The 18,863-nt window shown below is 35.2% G+C and overlaps 1 long non-coding RNA gene across 1 annotated transcript; it reads left to right on the top strand.

Moving 5' to 3' along the window:
- Positions 1–206: 206 nt before the first annotated feature.
- LOC123577494 lies at positions 207–17,445 on the top strand. The gene is made up of 3 exons (XR_006701877.1): positions 207–319; positions 963–964; positions 17,420–17,445. It is a non-coding gene; the product is annotated as an uncharacterized LOC123577494 (long non-coding RNA).
- The last annotated feature ends 1,418 nt before the right edge of the window (positions 17,446–18,863 follow it).

Raw genomic sequence — 18,863 nt, 5'->3', positions numbered from 1 at the left:
CATTTGCAACAACATGGACGGAACTAGAGTGTAGTATGCCAAGCAATTAAGTCAGTCAGAGAAAGGCAGATACCATATGATTTCACTCATATGTGGAATTTAAGGAACAAAACAGATGAACATAGGCGAAGGGAAGGAAAAATAAGATAAAAACACAGAGAGGGGCAAATCATAAGAGACTCTTAAAACCAGAACAAACTGAGGGTTGCTGGGGGTAGTTGGTGGGGGATGGGATAAGTGGGTGAGATGGCCATTAAGGAGGGGACTTGCTGGGGTGAGCACTGGGTGTTACATGTAAGTGATGAATCACTAAATTCTAGTCCTAAAACTAATCTATTACTACACTATATGTTAAATAACTTGGATTTAAATTCATTTTTAAAAAGAAATCTTCAAATTAAAAAATAATGAAAAAGTAAAAATAAAAATATTTTACAAAGTAAACAGATAATTTATCAATTCCACCCAAAGAACTTGAAGACTCTAGAGAGTTATTAAACTTGGAATTCTCAGTACTCACTGCTGAATCACAACAACAGATATAGAGAGCAGAAATCTTTTAATTTAGCAACTTCTTTTCATGATTCTTATGTGGCCAGTCTGACACCTGTCTGAACTGGCAGTTGAAAGTCCAACAAAAAATTCACCATTATAATAGGAAAACATCTAAGTTCATGTAATTCAAATGAATCTATTTCACTGTCGGTTTATTTTGCACAAATATATGTGTTAAAGGGAGATTCACTTTGATCATTCACCTTGCCATAAAACATTTAATTATGTATGGTACTATCAAAGAAAAAAGCAGAACATGTAGAAATGTTATAAATGCATCATAACATTGAATGTTATTAATGTAAATTAAAATGAGATGACAAAATGAATTGTCAGTAAAATCCAATTTATCCATAAGAAAATTCTCTATATCACCAAAGATTATTTTCTTTTTAACATGTTTAGAGCAGTTTAGGTACACAAAACTTGCTTTTATCTAAAAATAAATTTTTTATTTAAATAATAGTTTAGGGGCCCCTAGGTGACTCAGTCAGTTAAGTGACCGACTTTGGCTCAGGTCATGATCTCACAGTGTGTGAGTTCAAGCCCCACGTCAACCTCTGTATTGACAGCTCAGAGCCTGGAGACTACTTCATTCTGCGTCTCCCTTTCTCTCTGCCCTATCCTGCTCTCTCTCTCTCAAAAATAAATAAACATTATTTTTTAATTAAAAGTAATAGCTTATAAAAGAGTAAGGAAATATGAAAGACTAGGATGCAAAGTGTTCTTCATAACTCTGTGAAAATTTCAATTAAAAATCCTTATTATCAAAGATAGATTAAATACTTAACCAAAAATAGTTGTTTAGGCATAGATTATTTCAGAATTTTTTTTATTTAAGGAAAGGAGTGTGATTTCTGATTTCATCCACATGAAATAAACATTTATGCTGTCAAAACAAAGAAGTTTCTTATACTATTTTCAATAAGTGTATTCTTCAATAGACTATCTTCATAATCTAAAGTAGTCACACCTTGATAATTAACCACTGTTTTAAGATGCATACTAAGTACCAGAAATTACTACTTTAGCCCTTTGGCTCTCACTCCCTCTTGTGAACATATCTGACAGTTTCAAATCTGACACAGAAAGAGGAAAGTATATTGAAGATAATGCCAAATACACCAACACTAATTACAATCTACAAAGTCCATGCATGACTGTCTTATACTTTTGTGACTGTATTTGCCACTTCACCAAAGTGGGCAGAATATAATTAATCAGCAAATTTCTCTTTAAAAAAGAAAAAAAAATTGAGACCATTGGCTAAAGTAAGAATAAGTGTCTTACTGATATACATTTTGGGTATAAATCACAGTATAAAAATGTAACTTGGAAAAAATAAGCTTAATTTTTTATCTCCAGGTTGGTGAACAATTCAACCAGATTGTTTCATGGAACACACCCATTCCACACCCACTATGTATTGTCAATATTCTGGAATCTTATGATATACCAAGTGTCTGAGAAGGAGCCTGTTTTTTCCTTAGTCATCCATGCATATATGTCACCAGGGTACAGCTAAGACACATGGGTCCAAGTTAATATTGATGTCTTCAGGTCCAACAGTTCAGAAGGTTTATGCCACTGGGGAAAGTGCAATCTGTTACAAGATTGAGAAGCCTGGTGCTTATAGAACCTCCTCTTTAAATATATCACAGAAATGGTCCTCTTTCAAGTCAAGCATCTTCTTTGGATGTTTTGTGGGAAGGTAGTACAGTTCTCTCTATTCAGAATACCACGAAACTCTCTTCCCTTCATCCCAAGGAAATCCTCTGCAGTGAAAGAAACACCTTTCTTTCTCAGAATGTATTCTTTTCAAGAGTCTTAAGTGTGTGGCAAGGTGCCTCTTATTGTTATCATTATTTGAAAGAGAGAGAGAGAGAATGAACCTGGGAGAGGGGCAGAAGAGAAAGACTCTTAAGCAGACTGCGTGTTCAGCAAGGAGCCTGATGCAAGGCTCAATCCCACAACCTTGGGATCATGACCTGAGTTGAAATCAAGAGTCAGACGCTCAACCAACTGAGCCACCCGGGCACCCTGATTTTTAACTTTATTTACACCCGTTTAGGAGGATATAATTAGACTCTTGATGCAATGACATATTAGTTGAATAAAATCATAATGAAATCATCATGTATGTAATTTAATGACTATATTTTTAAGTTTATTTATTTATTTTGAGAAGGGGGTGCAGAGAGAGAATCCTAAGCAGGCTCCACACTGTCAGCGCTGAGCATGATGCAAGGCTCAAACCCACAAACCTTGAGATCATGACCTGAGCTGAAACCAAGAGTAAGATGTTAAAGTGACTGAGCTACCCGGGCACCCCTTCTTTTATTTGTTTTCAAGTTTACTTATTTAATTTAATGACTATTTTAATCACCTGTTATTTACCTCATTATTTAAATATTAAATAAATAAATGATTTTAAATATTTTAATTTCTAATTTTTATTTAATAATTAGTTTCACCTTTAAAAGATCACTACTGGAAAAAAACATTTTGATTTTACCTATATGGTACTTAGACCTTAGACAGTGACTCATAGTATATTTGAGTTTGACTAGTGTTTGAACAGAGCAAAATACACTTATTCAAATATTTTAATAGGTCCTGACCATGAAAAGCAAATATGCTATTTATTTATTTATTTATTTATTTATTTATTTATTTATTTATTTATTTTTGAGAGAGAGAAAGTGCACAAGAAGAGAAGAAGGGCAGAGGGAGAGAGAAAATCTTAAGCAAGCTTCATGCTCAGTATAGACCTGGATACAGGGCTCAATCCCACAGCCCTGGGGGTCACGACCTGAGCCAAAATCAAGAGTTGGATGCTCAACCAACTAAGCCACCCAAGCTCCCCAGTGTTAATGTTTTTATACACTAGTCTCCCAGCATCTGGAACCTTCTTTAAGTTTGAGGTGGATGCCTCAAGAGAAAAAAAAAATCTGCATAGATTCTTGGCACCAGGTAACATATTTCCCTCCTGCTTCCCTCCCTCCCTCCTTCCCTCTCTTCCTTCCTTCCTTCCTTCCTTCCTTCCTTCCTTCCTTCCTTCTTTCCTTCCTGATTGTGTTTTGTTTTGTTTTTGAGAGAGAAAAAGAGTTGAGGAGAGGCAGAGGGAGAGGGAGAAAGAGAATATTTATTTCAGTGTAGCGATTCTCTGTATGGATTTCTACTTTTTGCATTCATTCCCAGGCAGAAGGACAACTGGATTGATTGTTTGCAGTCTTTTGTAATTATGAATAAGGCCATTGTAAATATTTGTGTACAGTTTCGGGATGAACATAGGTTTTCATTACACTTGAGTAAATGTCCTGGATTGAGGGTGCTGATCCATTGGGTCAGTTCATCCTTAACCTTGTAAGAAAATTCCAAACTCCTTTCTAACATTGCTGTATTATTATTTGTTATTCTTACCCACAGTGCATGAGAGTTCCAGTTGCTCTGCATCTTGCCGGTTCTTGGTATTATCAGTTTATTCTTTTTCTTGAAGTCAGCCATTCTAATACATATATAGTGGTATCAAATTGTGGTTTTAATTTGTATTTTTCCAGTTACTCATGATAGGGATCATGCAGTTGAAGTTTAAAATGTAAATGAAAACATCTTAAATGTGTTGTTGATTTTTATTTTAGGTATTAATTTCTTTTTGCGTTTTCCCTTCTGTTTCTCTCCACTCAAGAAAATAATTTTGTGTTTTATTACTTCATGGAAGGTGTTTGGGCTGAAAGCAGAATGGATTTTGAAATCTTATGGGCCTTAGTTGGTTAAGCCTCCAACTTTGGCTCAGGTCATGATCTCACGGTTCATGAATTCGAGTCCCACATCCGGCTCTGTGCTGACCACTCACTCTGGAGACTACTCCGGATTCTGTGCCTCTCTCTCTCTCTATGCCTCTCCCCTGCTCACGTGCTCTCTCTCTCTCAAAAATAAATAAACGTTAATATAAATAATAAATAAATAAGTGACCAAATGTGATGTGGTTAACTCATAAAATGAATATTTTTTTAAGTTTTTACTTAAATTCCAATTAGTGAACATATGGTACAATATTAGTTTCGGGTGTACAATATAGTAATAAAATGAATTCATACTTTAAATAATCCTATACAGTGTTTAAAAAGTTTCTCACTATATTTTTAAATACTTCTTTTCATAATTTTTTCAATTATCACTTGTTAGAAAAAGTAGAATAATTTTGCTTAGATTGCATCTTTTGTAGGATCAGTGACATGCCCTTTATTTCAAGTTTGTACTAGTTCTTTAGTCCTGAACAATCTTTCAAAAGCAATTACAAATGATTAAGTGAATTCATTGTAGTTTTTCTCCTATGATTATCCTGCCTTTTAAATTTGCACGTGCTTAAATATTCCAAGTATTCTTTAACCTATTTCTTACAACAGACAGCTGGCAAGGCTTTTATTATATTTTAATTATACAGATTCCTCTTCTTCATGTTCCTATCCGAGAAAGATATAAAAATTTAAGAATGGTTCATTTTAATATTGTCATTATGTTTGTCAATCTCCTCACTTAGAAGCCAGGCTATTTCTTCCTTATGCAGAGTACAAATTTCAAAGTTGTTAATTATTCTCATCTATTTTATTTCACTTCATTTTGCTCTTTTTATCTTTTGACAGAGAACATTTATAGATATACAAATATTTTATTTCCTACAACTATAGATTTCCCCCATCTGTGTGGCAATATTCATTATCAACTTTTCTCAAATAATTTCACCAGAAATCTGAGCCAACATCATCAGTCTAATTGCCCCTGGAGAGAGATTTCTCTATAATAAAAAATGTATAAAGTAGCAATCGCATCAGGGGACTTAAGCATTAAAAATATCTCTCTACAATTGTTAGATTTGTAGAAAAGAAAGGACAACGAAGTTCAGAAAGGAAAGATGATTCGGGGTTCCTGGGAAAACTCTGCATATTAGATTATCTGTTTACATTAAATGTCACAATGCACTAATGCTGTAACTCAGCAGTGGGCAGCCTTTTGTGTTTATTTCACAGCATCCATGGCCTAACGCATGGTTCGTGATAGATAAAGATAAAGGCGTCTAAATGTTTCCTAAACCTTTCCTAATGGTAGGAAGAAGAGAAACTTTTAGGAGAGCAATAGTTGAAGTAACTTAGATAATCTCTCTTTCTTAAAGTCACTTCTTCATATAATATAATCTAATCACATGAGTAAAATTTATCATATCCACAGTCCCAGCCATTTTGCAGGGTGTTTATGCCATGAGGCAGGTATTGTTGGCTTTACCTGAGAATTCTGCTGTCTACACAGTTTACTCATTATAAAGTAGGAAAGCAAGAGTATTCATTATTTACCATGTACAGGCATCTGGCTCATTCTATTGTGCTTTACTGTGCTTCACAGATATTGCCTTTTTTATGAATTGAACGTTTGTGGTAACCATGTGTCAAGATGGTCTGTTGGCACCATTTTTCCAACAGCATTTGCTCACTTCTTTCTGTATCACATTTTGGAAATAGTTCCAATATCTCAAACTATTTTAATATTATTGTATTTGTTTTTATGATCTGTGTTCAGTGATCTTTGATGTACTATTATAATTGTTTTGGGGTTCCACAGTGTCCATATAAGACCGTGAATTTTGTCAATAAATGTGTGTGTCCTGACTGACCCACTGATTGGTGGTTCCCCACCTTCTTTCTCTACTCAGACCTCCCTGTTCCCTGAGACACAACAATATTGAATTAGGCCAATTAACGACTCCACAATGGCCTGTAAATGTTCAAGTGAAAGGAAGAGTTGCATATCCCTCCCTTTAAATCAAAACCTATAAATGAATGTGCTTAGTGAAGAATCCTTGTCAAAAGCCAAGATTAGGCAAAAGCAAGGCCTCTTATGCCAAATGGCTAGCCAAGTTGTGAGTGAAAAGGAAAATTCTTAAAGGAAATTAAAAGTGCTATTCCAGTGAATGCATACATGACGAGAAAGAAAAACAGCCTTACTGTTCGTATGGAGAAAGTTTGTGTGGTCTGGCTAGAAGAGCAGCCCAGTCATAACATGCTCTTAAGCCAAAACACAAACCAGAGCAAGGTGCTAACTCTCTTCAATTCTGTGAAGACAGAAAGAGGTGAGGAAGCTGCCCAAGAAAATTTGAAGCTTGCAGAGGTGGTTCATGAGGTTTAAAGAAAGATGCCGTCTTCGTAAGATAAAATTTGCTGCAAGGTGAAGAAGCAAGTGCTTATGTAGAAGCTGCAGCAAGTTATCCAGATCTAGTTATGGTCATTATTGAAGGTGGTACACTCAACAATAGATTTTCAATGTTGATGAAACAGCCTCCTCTTGGCAGAAGTTGTCATCTAGGACTTTCCTAGGTAGAGAAGAGACATCAATGACTGGCTTCAAAGCTTCAAAACACAGACTGACATTCTTGTTAGGGGCCAATGCAGCTGGTGACTTGAGTTGAAGGCAATGCTCATTTATTGTTCTGAAAAACCTAAGGCCCCTAAGAATTATGCAAAGTCTACTCTGTCTATACTCTATAAATAGAAAATCAAGGCATGGATGACAGCATATCTGTTTATAACATGGTTTGCTGAATATTTTAAGCCTACTGTTAAGACCTACTGCTCAGAAAAAGAAGGTTTATTTCAGAATATTACTGCTCATTTGTCAATGCACCTGGTCAACTTAAAGCTCTGATGGAAATGTACAGTGTGATTAATGTTGTTTTCATGCCTGCTAACACAACATCCATTCTGCAGCCCATGTATCAGGGAGTCATTTCAATTTTCAAGTCTTATTATTTAAGAAATACATTCCTTAAGGCTATAAGTGTCATGGATAGTGATTCTTCTGATGAATCTGGGAAAAATAAATGGAAAATCTTCTGAAAAAGATTCACCACTCTAATGTAATTAAGACTGTTTGTGATTCATGGGAAGAGGTCAACACATCCACATTAACAGATTTTGAAAGAAGTTGATTCCAAATCTCACGTGTGACTTTGAGGGGCTCAAGACTGAAGTGGAGGAAATAAATGCAGATGGGTGGAAATAGCAAGAGAACTAGAATTAGAAGCGGAGCCTAAAGATGTGACTGAATTGTTGCAATATTATGATAAAACTTCAAGAGATAAGCAGTTGCATTTCATGGTGAGCAAAGAAAATGATTTCTTGAGATGGAATCTACTTCTTGTGAGGATGCTATTAAGATTGTTGAAATGACAACTAGGGATTTAGAATATTTCATAAACTTAGTTGATAAAGCAGTAGCAGGATTTGAGAGGATTGACTCCAATTCTGGAAGAAGTCTACTGTGGGTAAATGGTATTCAACGGCATCACATGCTACAGAGAAATCATTCATGAAAACAATAGTCGATTGATACAACAAAGTTCATTGCTGTCATATTTTCTTTTCTTTTTAAGTATTTATTTAAATTCCAAAGCTAATATATAGTGTATTATTACATTCAGTTGTACAATGTAATGATTCAGCACTTACATACAACATCCAGTGTAAATCACAGCCAGTGCCCTCCTTAATCCACATCATCTATGTAACCCACCACCTTACCAACTTCCCCTCTGGTAACCATCAGTTTGTTCTCTATAGTTAAGACTCAACTTCTTGATTTGCCTCTCTCTCTTTTTTTCCCCATGATCAATCTTTTGCTTCTTAAACTCCACATATAAGTGAAATCATATAGTATTTTGGTTTCTCTGACTCGTTTCACTTAGCATAATATTCTCTAGCTCCATCCATGTCATTACAAATGGCAAGATTTCATACTATTCTATGCTTGAGTAATATTACATGGTATGAACATACCACATATTCTTTACCCACTCATCAGTCAATGAACATTTGGGATCTTTCTATAATTTGGCTATTGTAGATAATGCTGCTACAAACACAGGGATGCATGTATCCTTTTGAATTAGTATTTTTGTATTCATTGGATAAATACCTAGTAGTGCAATTGGTGGATCTTAGGAAGTATTATTTTTAACTTTTTGAGAAATCTCTATACTGTTTGCTAGAGTGGCCACACCAGTTTGCATTGCCACCAAGGAATGTTGGCATCCTCACCAACACCTGTCATTTCCTGAGTTGTTAATTCTGACAGGAGTGACGTGATATCTCATTGCAGTTTCAATTTGTATTTCCCTAAGGATGAGCGATATTGAACACTATTTCATAAGTCTTTTGGCCATCTGTATGTCTTCTTTGGAAAAATGTCTACTCATGTCTTCTGCTTATTTTTTAATTGGATTACTTTTGAGTTTTATAGGGTTTTTTTTATGTATTTTGGATACTAACCCTGTATCAGATATGTCCTTTACAAATATCTTCTCCCATTATGTAGGCTGCCTTTTAGCTACGTTGATTGTTTCCTTTGCTGTGCAGAAGTTTTTTATCTCGATGAAGCCCCAATAGTCATTTTTGCTTTTGTTTCCCTTGCCTCCAGAGATGTGTCTAGTAAGAAGTTGCTTCAGCCGAGGTCAAAGAGGTTGCTGCCTGTGTTCTCCTCTAAGGTTTTGATGATTTCCCATCTCACATTTAGGTCTTTCATTCATTTTGAATTTACTTTTGTGTATAATGTAAGCAAGTGTTACAGTTTCATTCTGCATGTTGCTGCCCAGTTTTCCCAACACCTTTTGTTGAAATGACTTGTCTTTTTTTTCCATTGATTACTTCTCACTGCTTTGTCAAAGATTAATTGAGCAGATAGTTGTGGGTTCATTTCTGAGTTTTCTATTCTCTTCTATTGATCTGTGTACCAGCATCATACTATCTTGATCACTACAGCTTTGTAATATAACTTGAAGTCCAGAATTATGAAGCCCCAGCTTGGCTGTGCCTTTTCAATATTACTTTGGCTGTTTGTGGCCTTTTGCAGTTCCATACAAATTTTAGAACTGTTTTGGTATTTCAGTAAAAAATTCTATTGGTATTTTGATAAGGATTGCACTAAATGTGTAGATTTCTTTTTGTAGTATAGACATTTTAACAATATTTATTCTTCCAGTCCATGAGCATGGACTGTCTTTCCATTTCTTTCTGTGGTCTTCAATAAAAAACAGCAGTGTTTTATAATTTTCAGAATATAGATTTTTACCATTTTGGTTAGGTTTAGTCCTAGGTATCTTATGGTTTTGGTTTTGGGTGCAATTGTAAATGAGATTAATTCCTTGATTTCTTTTTCTGTTGCTTCATTATTGGTGTATAGAAATGTGACAGATTTCTGTATGTTGATTTTTTTATCCTGCAACTTTACTGAATTTGTGTTATCAGTTCTAGCAATATTTTGACGGAGTCTTTCAGGTATTCTATATAGAGTCTCATGTCATTTGCAAATAGTGAAAGTTTGACTCCTTCCCTGCTAATTTGGATGCGCTTTATTTCTTTTTGTTGCCCCATTGCTGAGACTAGGATTTTCATTACTATGTTAAATAACAGTGGACATCCTTGACCATAAAATAAAAGTTCTCAGGTTTTTCCCACTGGCAATGATATTAACTATGAGTTTTTCATAAATGGTTTCTATTATGTTGAGGTATGTTCCCTCTAAACCTACTTTGTTGAGGGTTTTTAGCATGAATAAATGTTGTTCTTCATCAAATGCTTTTTCTGCATTTATTGAAAGGATCATATGGTTCTTATCATTCTTTTACTAATGTGGTGTATCACATTGGTTGATCTGTGAATACTGAATCATCTTGAAGCCCAGAAATAAATCCCACTTAATTGTGGTGAATGATTTTTTAATGTATTGTTGGATTCAGTTTGTTAGTATATTATTGAGAATTTCTACATCCATGTTCATCAGAGATATTGGCCTGTAGTTTTATTTTTTAGTGGAGTCTTTATCTGGGTTTGGTATCAGAGTAATGCCAGCCTCATTGAATGAATTTGGAAGTTTTTCTTCCTTTCAATTTTTTTGGAATATTTTGTGAAGAATAGGTATTAACTCTCTTCTTGTGAAGCCGTCTGGCCCTGGAGTTTTGTTTGTTGGGAGATTTTTTATTACTCGTTCAATTTCTTTGATGGTTTTCAGTCTGTTTATGTTTTCTATTTCTTTCTGTTTCGATTTTGGTAGTTTATATATTTCTAGGAATTTATCTATTTCTTCCAGGTTGTCCAATTCATTGGCACATAGTTTTTAATACTATTCTCTTATACTTGTAATTATTTGTATTTCTTTGATGTTGGTTGTTATTTATTCTCTTCATTTCTGACTTTATTTGAGTTCTTTCTCTACTTTTGATAAGTCTGGATTGGGGTTTATCAATTTTTTAAATTTTTTCAAAGGACCTAGTTTCATTGACCTATTTTATTATTGTTTTTGTTGCTGTTTTTATTTTCTGTATCATTTATTTTTGTCCTAATCTTCATTATTTCCTTCCTACTGTAGGCTTTAGGTTTCACTTGTTCTTTTTCTGGCTCCTTTAGATGTAAGGTTAGGTTGTTTATTTGGGAGTTTTCTTGCTTCTTACGGTAGTCCTTTATTGCTATATACTTCCTTCTTAGGATCACTTTTGCTGCATTCCAAGGTTTTGGACTATTGTGTTTTCATTTTCATTTGTTTTAATGCATTTTTTTCTTTTTTTGATTTTCTGGTTGAACCATTCATTGTTTAGTAACATATTGTTTAACCTCCACTTATTTGTGATCTTTCCTTATTTTTTTTCTTTTGGTTTACTTTAAGTTTTATAGTTTTGTGGTCAGAAAATATTCATGGTTTGGTCTCAGTCTTTTTATACTTATTGAAGCCTGAGTTGTGACCTAGTACATGATCTATTCTGGAGAGTGCCCCATATGCACTTCAAAGGAATGTGTATTCTGCTATTTTAGGATGGAATGTTCTGAATATATCTGTAGGTCCATCTGCTCCAGTGTATCATTCAAAGCCATTGTTTCCTTGTTTATTTTCTGGGTCTATGATCTGTCCATTGTAGTAAGTGTGTTTTTAAAGTCCCCTGTTATTATTCTATTAATATAAATTAGTTTATTTATGTCTGTTATTGTTTTATATATTTGGGTGCTTTCATGTTGGGTGTGTAAATATTTACAATTGTTTGATCTTCTTATTGTATTGTCCTCTTTATTGTGATAATGTGCTCTTCTTCATCTCTTGTTACACTGTTTTAAAATCTAGTTTGTATTATTTAAGTATGGCTACTCCAGCTTTTTTTTGACATCCATTAACATGATTAAGTGTCTCTCCATTCCCTCACTTTCAATCTGCAGGTGTCTTTAGGTCTAAAATGAGTCTCTTATAGACAACATATAGATGGGTCTTGTTTTTTTATGCACTCTGACACCTTATGCCTTTTGATTGGAGTATTTAGTCCATTTACATTCAGAGTAATTATTGGTAAGTATGTATTTAGTGCCATTTTGTTACTTGTTTTGCATTATTCCTGGAGATTTTCTGTTTTTATCACTTTTGGTCTCTCCTTTCCTTTCAAAGAGTTCCCTTTAATATTTCTTGCAGGGCTGGTTTAGTGGTCATGAATTCCTTTATTTTTTGTTTGGGCAACTCTTTATTTCTCTTTCTATTCTGAATGATAGCTTTGCTGGATAGAGTATTCTTGGCTGCAGATTTTTCTTATTCAGTACTCTGAGTATATCATGCCACTCCCTTCTGGCTTACTCATGACTATTGAGAAATCTGAAGCTAGCCTTATGGGTCTTCCTTTGTAAGTTAAGGATTTTTGTCTTACTGATTTTAGGATTTTTTTCTTTATCACTATATTTTGCAAATTTAATTACAAAAGTCTGGGTGTTGGCCTGCTTTTGCTGATTTTGATGGGAATTCTCTGTCTCCTGGATCTGGAAGTCTGTTTCCTTCCATAGATTAGAGAAGTTTTCAGCTATTATTACCTCAAATAAATTATCTTCCCCTTCTTCTCTCTCTTCCTGTGGGACTCCTATAATACAAATGTTATTACATTTGATAGAGTCACTGAGTCCCTAACTTTATTTTCATGTTCCATAATTCTCTCTTTCATTCAACTTCATTATTTTCCATGTTTTTGTCTCCTATATCACTTGTTTGTTCCTCTGCTTCTTCTAGCCTTGTGTTCATTACATCAAGCCTGTTTCTAATCTCAGTTATTACATTTTTCATTTCCAACTGATTCTTTTTTAACTCTTTTTATCTCTGTGGTAAGGGTCTCCCTGAAGTCTTCCATTCTGTCTCATGCCCAGTGAAGTATCCTTATGATTATTGCTTTAAATTCTCCATCAGGCGTGCTACTTATATCTGTTCTGCTCAGATCTCTGGCTGTGACCTTATGTTGTTCTTTCACCTGGGATGAATTCTTCTGTCTTGGAAGGTTGTGTACATCTCTGTCTTCTTCTTTGTATTAGAAAATACCATTATGTTTCTTACTCTTGAGAATAATGGTTTATGAAGAAGATGTCTTAGAGTGTTCAGGTTCTGGCACTTAAGGGACTGTCTCTGATGTTTGTTCAATAAGTTCTGCTGTTATTTTTTGGCTGCTGCTCTATCCTTCAGGTCAGTTATCTGCAGTGGCTCTTGTTGTTTGCTCTGGGAAGTGTTTGGTCCTTGGTAAGAATGTGGCGAGTTTTAACTAGGTTTGGTCTCATCTGCTTGTGAAATGAGACCTGATATGACTTCCACTAGAACTGAAGCCTTGCAGAACTTTCTGGTCTGGAGATGTGTTGTGGGCAGAGGTTTCTGCTGCTCTTGTAGGGTTGGACTTGTCACACTGGGACTGAGGCAAGCTTGACTCAGAGGGCCAATCCTGCAACAGGACTTGGTGTAAGCAGGTTCAGTAGCCAGTGTGGGTGCTATGTTGCTTTCCACAAATGGCTCTGCATTTATGTTGAAAATCAGGTGAGGGAAATGATACCAGCCAGCTGCTTTGTCCCCAGAGAGTTATCTTTGTGAATACTGCCTCTTAGAGAAAACTCCAAGAAGAGCAAATAATCTCTCCCTGTGTACCCCATGCTCTCTTCAGATCTCTGTTTCCATGCTTTCTGTCCTTCAGTTGTCTGCCTGCCTTCTCTCCAGAAGTAGTGCAGTGCCCTCAGGGCTCTATGCCAGCCAAGCCCACTGAACTTTAAAACTCCAGGCTATAAGCCCTGCTGGTTGCAAGAACTCACAAAAATCAGCCCCTCTTGTTTTCCTAGTCAACAGCTTTAGGGGAATACTCCCTTTGTATGTTCCCCTCTGTGTTCCTCTCTTTTGCCTTGCTTTGCGACCATGGATCCCTCCCCTCTTCAACATCCACAATCCATTTCTCCCGAAACATTCCCACACTTTTTACCTTCTTCAGGCTTCGCTCCATTTAGTTTTGGAGTTTGTTCTGTCAGCCTTCAGGTTGATTTCTGGTGTATTTAAAGTGATTTGATAGTTATCTAGCTGTGTTCGTGGGATGAGACAAGCCTAGGGTCCTCCCACTCCTCTGCCATCTTATCTTCACCCACCACCACTGATGTCTCATTTTAAGAAACTGTCACAGCCACCTGATCTTCTGCAACCACCAGCCTGATAGTCAGCAGCCATCAACTTTGAAGCAAGACTCTCCACTGCAAAAACATTTGGCTCATTGAAAGCTCACATGATGATTACCATTTTTTGGCAATAAAGTATTTTTAATTAAGTTTTTTAATTAAGTTAATTTTTTTCAGACATAGTGCTATTGCAAACTTAATAGACTACAGTATAGTGTAAACGCCTCTTTTATATGCACTGAGAAACCCAAAAATTCCATTAGTTCACTTTATCTCAGTGGTCTGGAAAAAAACCTTGCAATATTTCCAAAAATATGCCTATATTCTTATGGTAAGAATAATATTGTACCTTCTACAGTGCCTGGTAGTAAATATGCAATAAAAGTTACTATTATTTATTTGTAAACATCAAGGATGATAAATAATTTCATAAATATTTTAAAATTTTTCTCTTGCTTTCTTAAATGCTAATTTTTACATAAACATCATTAACCTGAAAAGCATGAATTAAGTCTTTGTATGGCTTTGGTATATACTTTAGACTCTGTTTTTAGTAATTCAGTGAATTGTCTCACAGAAGAATGTATGTACATGTTTTTTGTTTTCTTGGTTTTTTTCTCTGCAAAACAGGCAACTAAACATTTGAGAACAGGTGCTAAATATATGTTGACAGTTTCCTTAACTGTCTTTTCTGTATTCCATTTTATATTCTGCCTTGTTAACCTAGTTGAGGTTTTGTTTATACATTTTAGCTGTTTGTTTTCATTTGCTTATTTATCTTTGCTTCCCAGTGTTCTTTTTTGAATTTATTTTTAATTGTTTATTATTTTTTGGAGAGAGAGACAGAGACAGAGAGCAAGCAGGGCAGGGGCAGAGAGAGAGAGGGAGCTACAGAATTGGAAGCAGGCTCCAGGCTCTGAGCTGTCAGCACAGAGCCTGACGCTGGGCTCGAACTCATAGACTGCGAGATCATGACCTGAGCTGTAGTCAGACATTCAACCAACTGAGCCACCCAGGCGTCCCTGCTTCCCAGTGTTCTTTAGTAAGCTTGAAACCCTGAAGAGCGTGGCTCACATTTGCCCAAACATGAGATATTTAATACAGATAATAAACTGTTGATAAGATACAATGGAAAAAGTATTTCTTTCCTGAGGCAGTCAAGATAGAATTATGAAGGGTCTTCATACAATAGAAGTTTGCTTATAGAATCAGAAAACTTTTCAATATATCCCAGCTAAATTAATACCTTAATCTCTCTAATCTAAATGTATTTTATGCCAACAGCTAAAATGGTATTGAAATTATAACTTTCAGCACAATGCAAAATATTTCACTCAAAAATGGCAGTGAATTAGGAGGTGATGATGCTGCATCTTGTTAACACTACCTCTTGAAGGAAAAAATAAAGAATGATTTTACTAAATCAAAGTAGTGTGTTGTCACTTAGAATTATTAAATTATTTTTTAAAGCACTAAATAAGTCTTCACCTTAAATTTAATTAGATATTCTTTTTTATTTATTTTTATTTTTTAACAATTTTTAAATATTTTATTTATTTTTGAGAGAGAGAGAAAGAGAGAGAGAGAGAGAGACAGAGCATGAGTGGAGGAGGGGCAGAGAAAGAGAGAGAGAGAGGGAGGCAGAATTTGAAGCAGGCTCCAGGCTCCAAGCTGTCAGCATAGAGCCCAACACAGGGCTTGAACCCACAAACTGGGAGATCATGACCTGAGCTGAAGTCAGATGCTTAACTGACTGAGCCACCCAGGAGTCCTTAATTAGATATTCTTAATGGTTCTTATTATTTACCACATTAAATACACAAGCACATGGTCAAAACCACTTTGTGCTTATTCATATATTTCTGGATATTCAACAAAGCCTGTAGTATGGGCAAGTCCTGGGGTAATAGCTATGATGTCACTATCTTATACTTTGAATGACAATACAAGTTCATGCTGATATCCCGTTAGAAAAAAAGTATATTTTTTCTAGAGAAATAATCTGTATGAGAAAATTCTCTATGGACACATTTAATTCAAATGAGGTCTTGGTAAAGAAATTGCCAATTCAAGATGTCAGATCCCCAGAAATAATTATCTCATTACATGGGTTCATAGACTATTAAGAGATCAAAATATTGTCTCAATGAAGTTAATTATATAAACCTACATTTTAACTAGAGGAATAAAATAATTAAAGCTGAGTTGGGCAGCTAACACCTGGTTGAATTCTATAGTGATAAATTACTTTGCTATTTTTAAATACTTTCTCTTATTGTAATCTTGTTTGTGGTTTAAGTATTAATTTAACCAAGTATACTTACCCACAAAGTGATAGCGCATCACTTGGTTTCTCAATTACGAAGGTGATCACTTCTGATAATTGTTTTCCCAAACGTTAAAAATAGGTTTGCGATAATATTCACACAATCTATGTAGCATTGTAAATTTAAATTTGTACACCAGTTTCTGGTGTAACCAGCTAAGATGTCAGTCTTTGTATCCCCGATTTTTTTAGCAGCATCATCAACAATAGCCAAATTACGGAAAGAGCCCAAATGTCCATCAACTGATGAATGGATAAAGAAGATGTGGTATATATCTACGATGGACTATTACTCAGCCATCAAAAAGAATGAAATCTTGTCATTTACAATGATGTGGCTGGAGCTTGAGAGAAGAATGCTAAATGAAATAAGTCAGTCAGAGAAAGACAAATACCGTATGATTTCACTCATATACAGAATTTCAAAAGTAACAGGTGGACATGTGGAGGGAGGATGAGAGAGAAGCAAAACACTATTCTTAACTCTAGAGAACAAACTGAGAGTAGTTAGAGGGGAGAAGGGTGGGGGGGTGGTCTAGATTGGTGTTGGGTATTAAGGAGGGCGCTTGTTGGGATGAGTCCACCTGAAACTACTACCACACTGTATGTTAACCAACTGGAACTTAAAACTTGGAAGAAAAATAAAAAATAAAATCAGATCAGTGGTGAACAGGACGTTAGTTTATGTACATTAATTAACTCCAAATGTTTGTAAAGAAAGATGAAGTCTAATTAATATATAATGGCTTATTTAAAAGCACGTATGAAAGCACATGCTATGATTGCTTCTTTATTAACTCTTTTATTATTACTACGGCTACTACTGTTACTACTTCTACTACTACCATTGTTATTTATTATTAATTCTTTATTAAGTAATACGGTTATTTAGTCCACTAAACCAAGGCCTTTCCAATGACGAGATGGGAAGCTGGTGATTACTCAGGAATTCATTCTTATTTTGTTACCGTGAAGGAATTCATAAATGAAGTCTTTGTTGTTTTTGTGTTGTTGCCAATGTTTTTCGTGTTGTTAAACTGGTAGAGTGAAAAAGCGTGAAACCTGGAAGTTAGCTTCTGCACTAGATCACGCTGTCAACTTGTCACTTGGCCTTTCTACCTTAAAATATCATCTGTAAATTGAGGCAGTTGCTCTGGACAAGCCCTCAGTTTCCCCAAATGCTGCTACCACATGTATTCCTAAAAAATGCAAGGGAGACCACTATTTCTAATCTAGTTTCTCCTTTCTTTCTTTTTTTCTATTTTCATAATTACATTTTCTTCCTTATCCTTTTGGAGAGCATTTATTCCCTAGCGGATGAGGGCTGCATCAAAAAATGAAAAATTCATGCCCTCACATTTCTTACAGAAAGTTGAATGAGTCTGGTGTACTATGATACGAATAAGAAACTTTAAACAGAAACATAGCTATTTTATTTCATTTTGGAATAAAGAAGAGCACAAATAATTAAGTATTTCATGGATAGGCAAAGATTCAATAAGAACTAAAATATAAGCAAACACAATAGTATCTATATTTATATGTACATATTTATTATGGATTTAAAATATTATATATTTTATTTTGTTAAGACAGGTCTTATTTACATCACTGATAAATAACCTACTTCCAGAACTACTCATCTATTCATCTGTCAACTATTAATTATGCCAGACCCTGTATTAAATGCTGCTAATAAAATATTGAGAAAAGCGGGCATACTCTCCATTATCAATGGAATACATGGTCTAATGGAAAAGATAAAAATCAACTATTCAGACAAGTAAATATGCAATTAAAACCGGTGATAAGACTCAGAAGACAGGATACTATAAACACCTGGAACATAGGGATATAACCTGGTGAAGGTAATAAGGGCATTTTACCTGATCTATGAAATATGTATGAACGGTGTTAAACTAGACGTATGTGTGTGTGTTAGAGGATGGAAGTGGGATGAGGACAGAAAGGAAAGTCTACTGGATTCCAGGCCATATGGTATAGACATGGATATACACATAGGTCATGGGGTAGAAGGAAAGATGAAGCTTCCAACAAGCTGACCTGGTCCAAGAATGGACGGTGAAGGCTAATTTGGTATAACATGCAACAACTTTGTTCAGAAGAAATTCATGAAGTTTCCTATAAGAAAATACAATTTTTTGTCTTCATCTCAAGAACAATGGGACTCTTAAAAGATCAGAAACAGAGGTGTTGAGGGGTGCCTGTGTGGCTCAGTTGGTTAAGCATCTGACTTCGGCTCAGGTCATGATCTTGCAATTTGTGAATTGGAGCCCTGTGTCAGGCTCTGTGCTGACAGCTCAGAGCCTGGAGCCTGCTTTGGATTCTGTGTCTCCCTCTCTCTCAAAAATAAAGATTAAAAAAAATATTAAAAAAAAAAAAGAAACAAAGGTGTTGACCTGCTCTTATTTTTGTTTCAAAGACAAAAGTCTATAGTATGGAGAACTATTAGAAGGAAGTCAGGAGGGGATATTTTT

This window comes from Leopardus geoffroyi, chromosome D2, assembly GCF_018350155.1.
Source record: "Leopardus geoffroyi isolate Oge1 chromosome D2, O.geoffroyi_Oge1_pat1.0, whole genome shotgun sequence".
Taxonomy (NCBI): domain Eukaryota; kingdom Metazoa; phylum Chordata; class Mammalia; order Carnivora; family Felidae; genus Leopardus; species Leopardus geoffroyi.
Note: the sequence above shows the minus strand (reverse complement) of the source record. Positions and strands in the feature narration are given on the sequence as shown.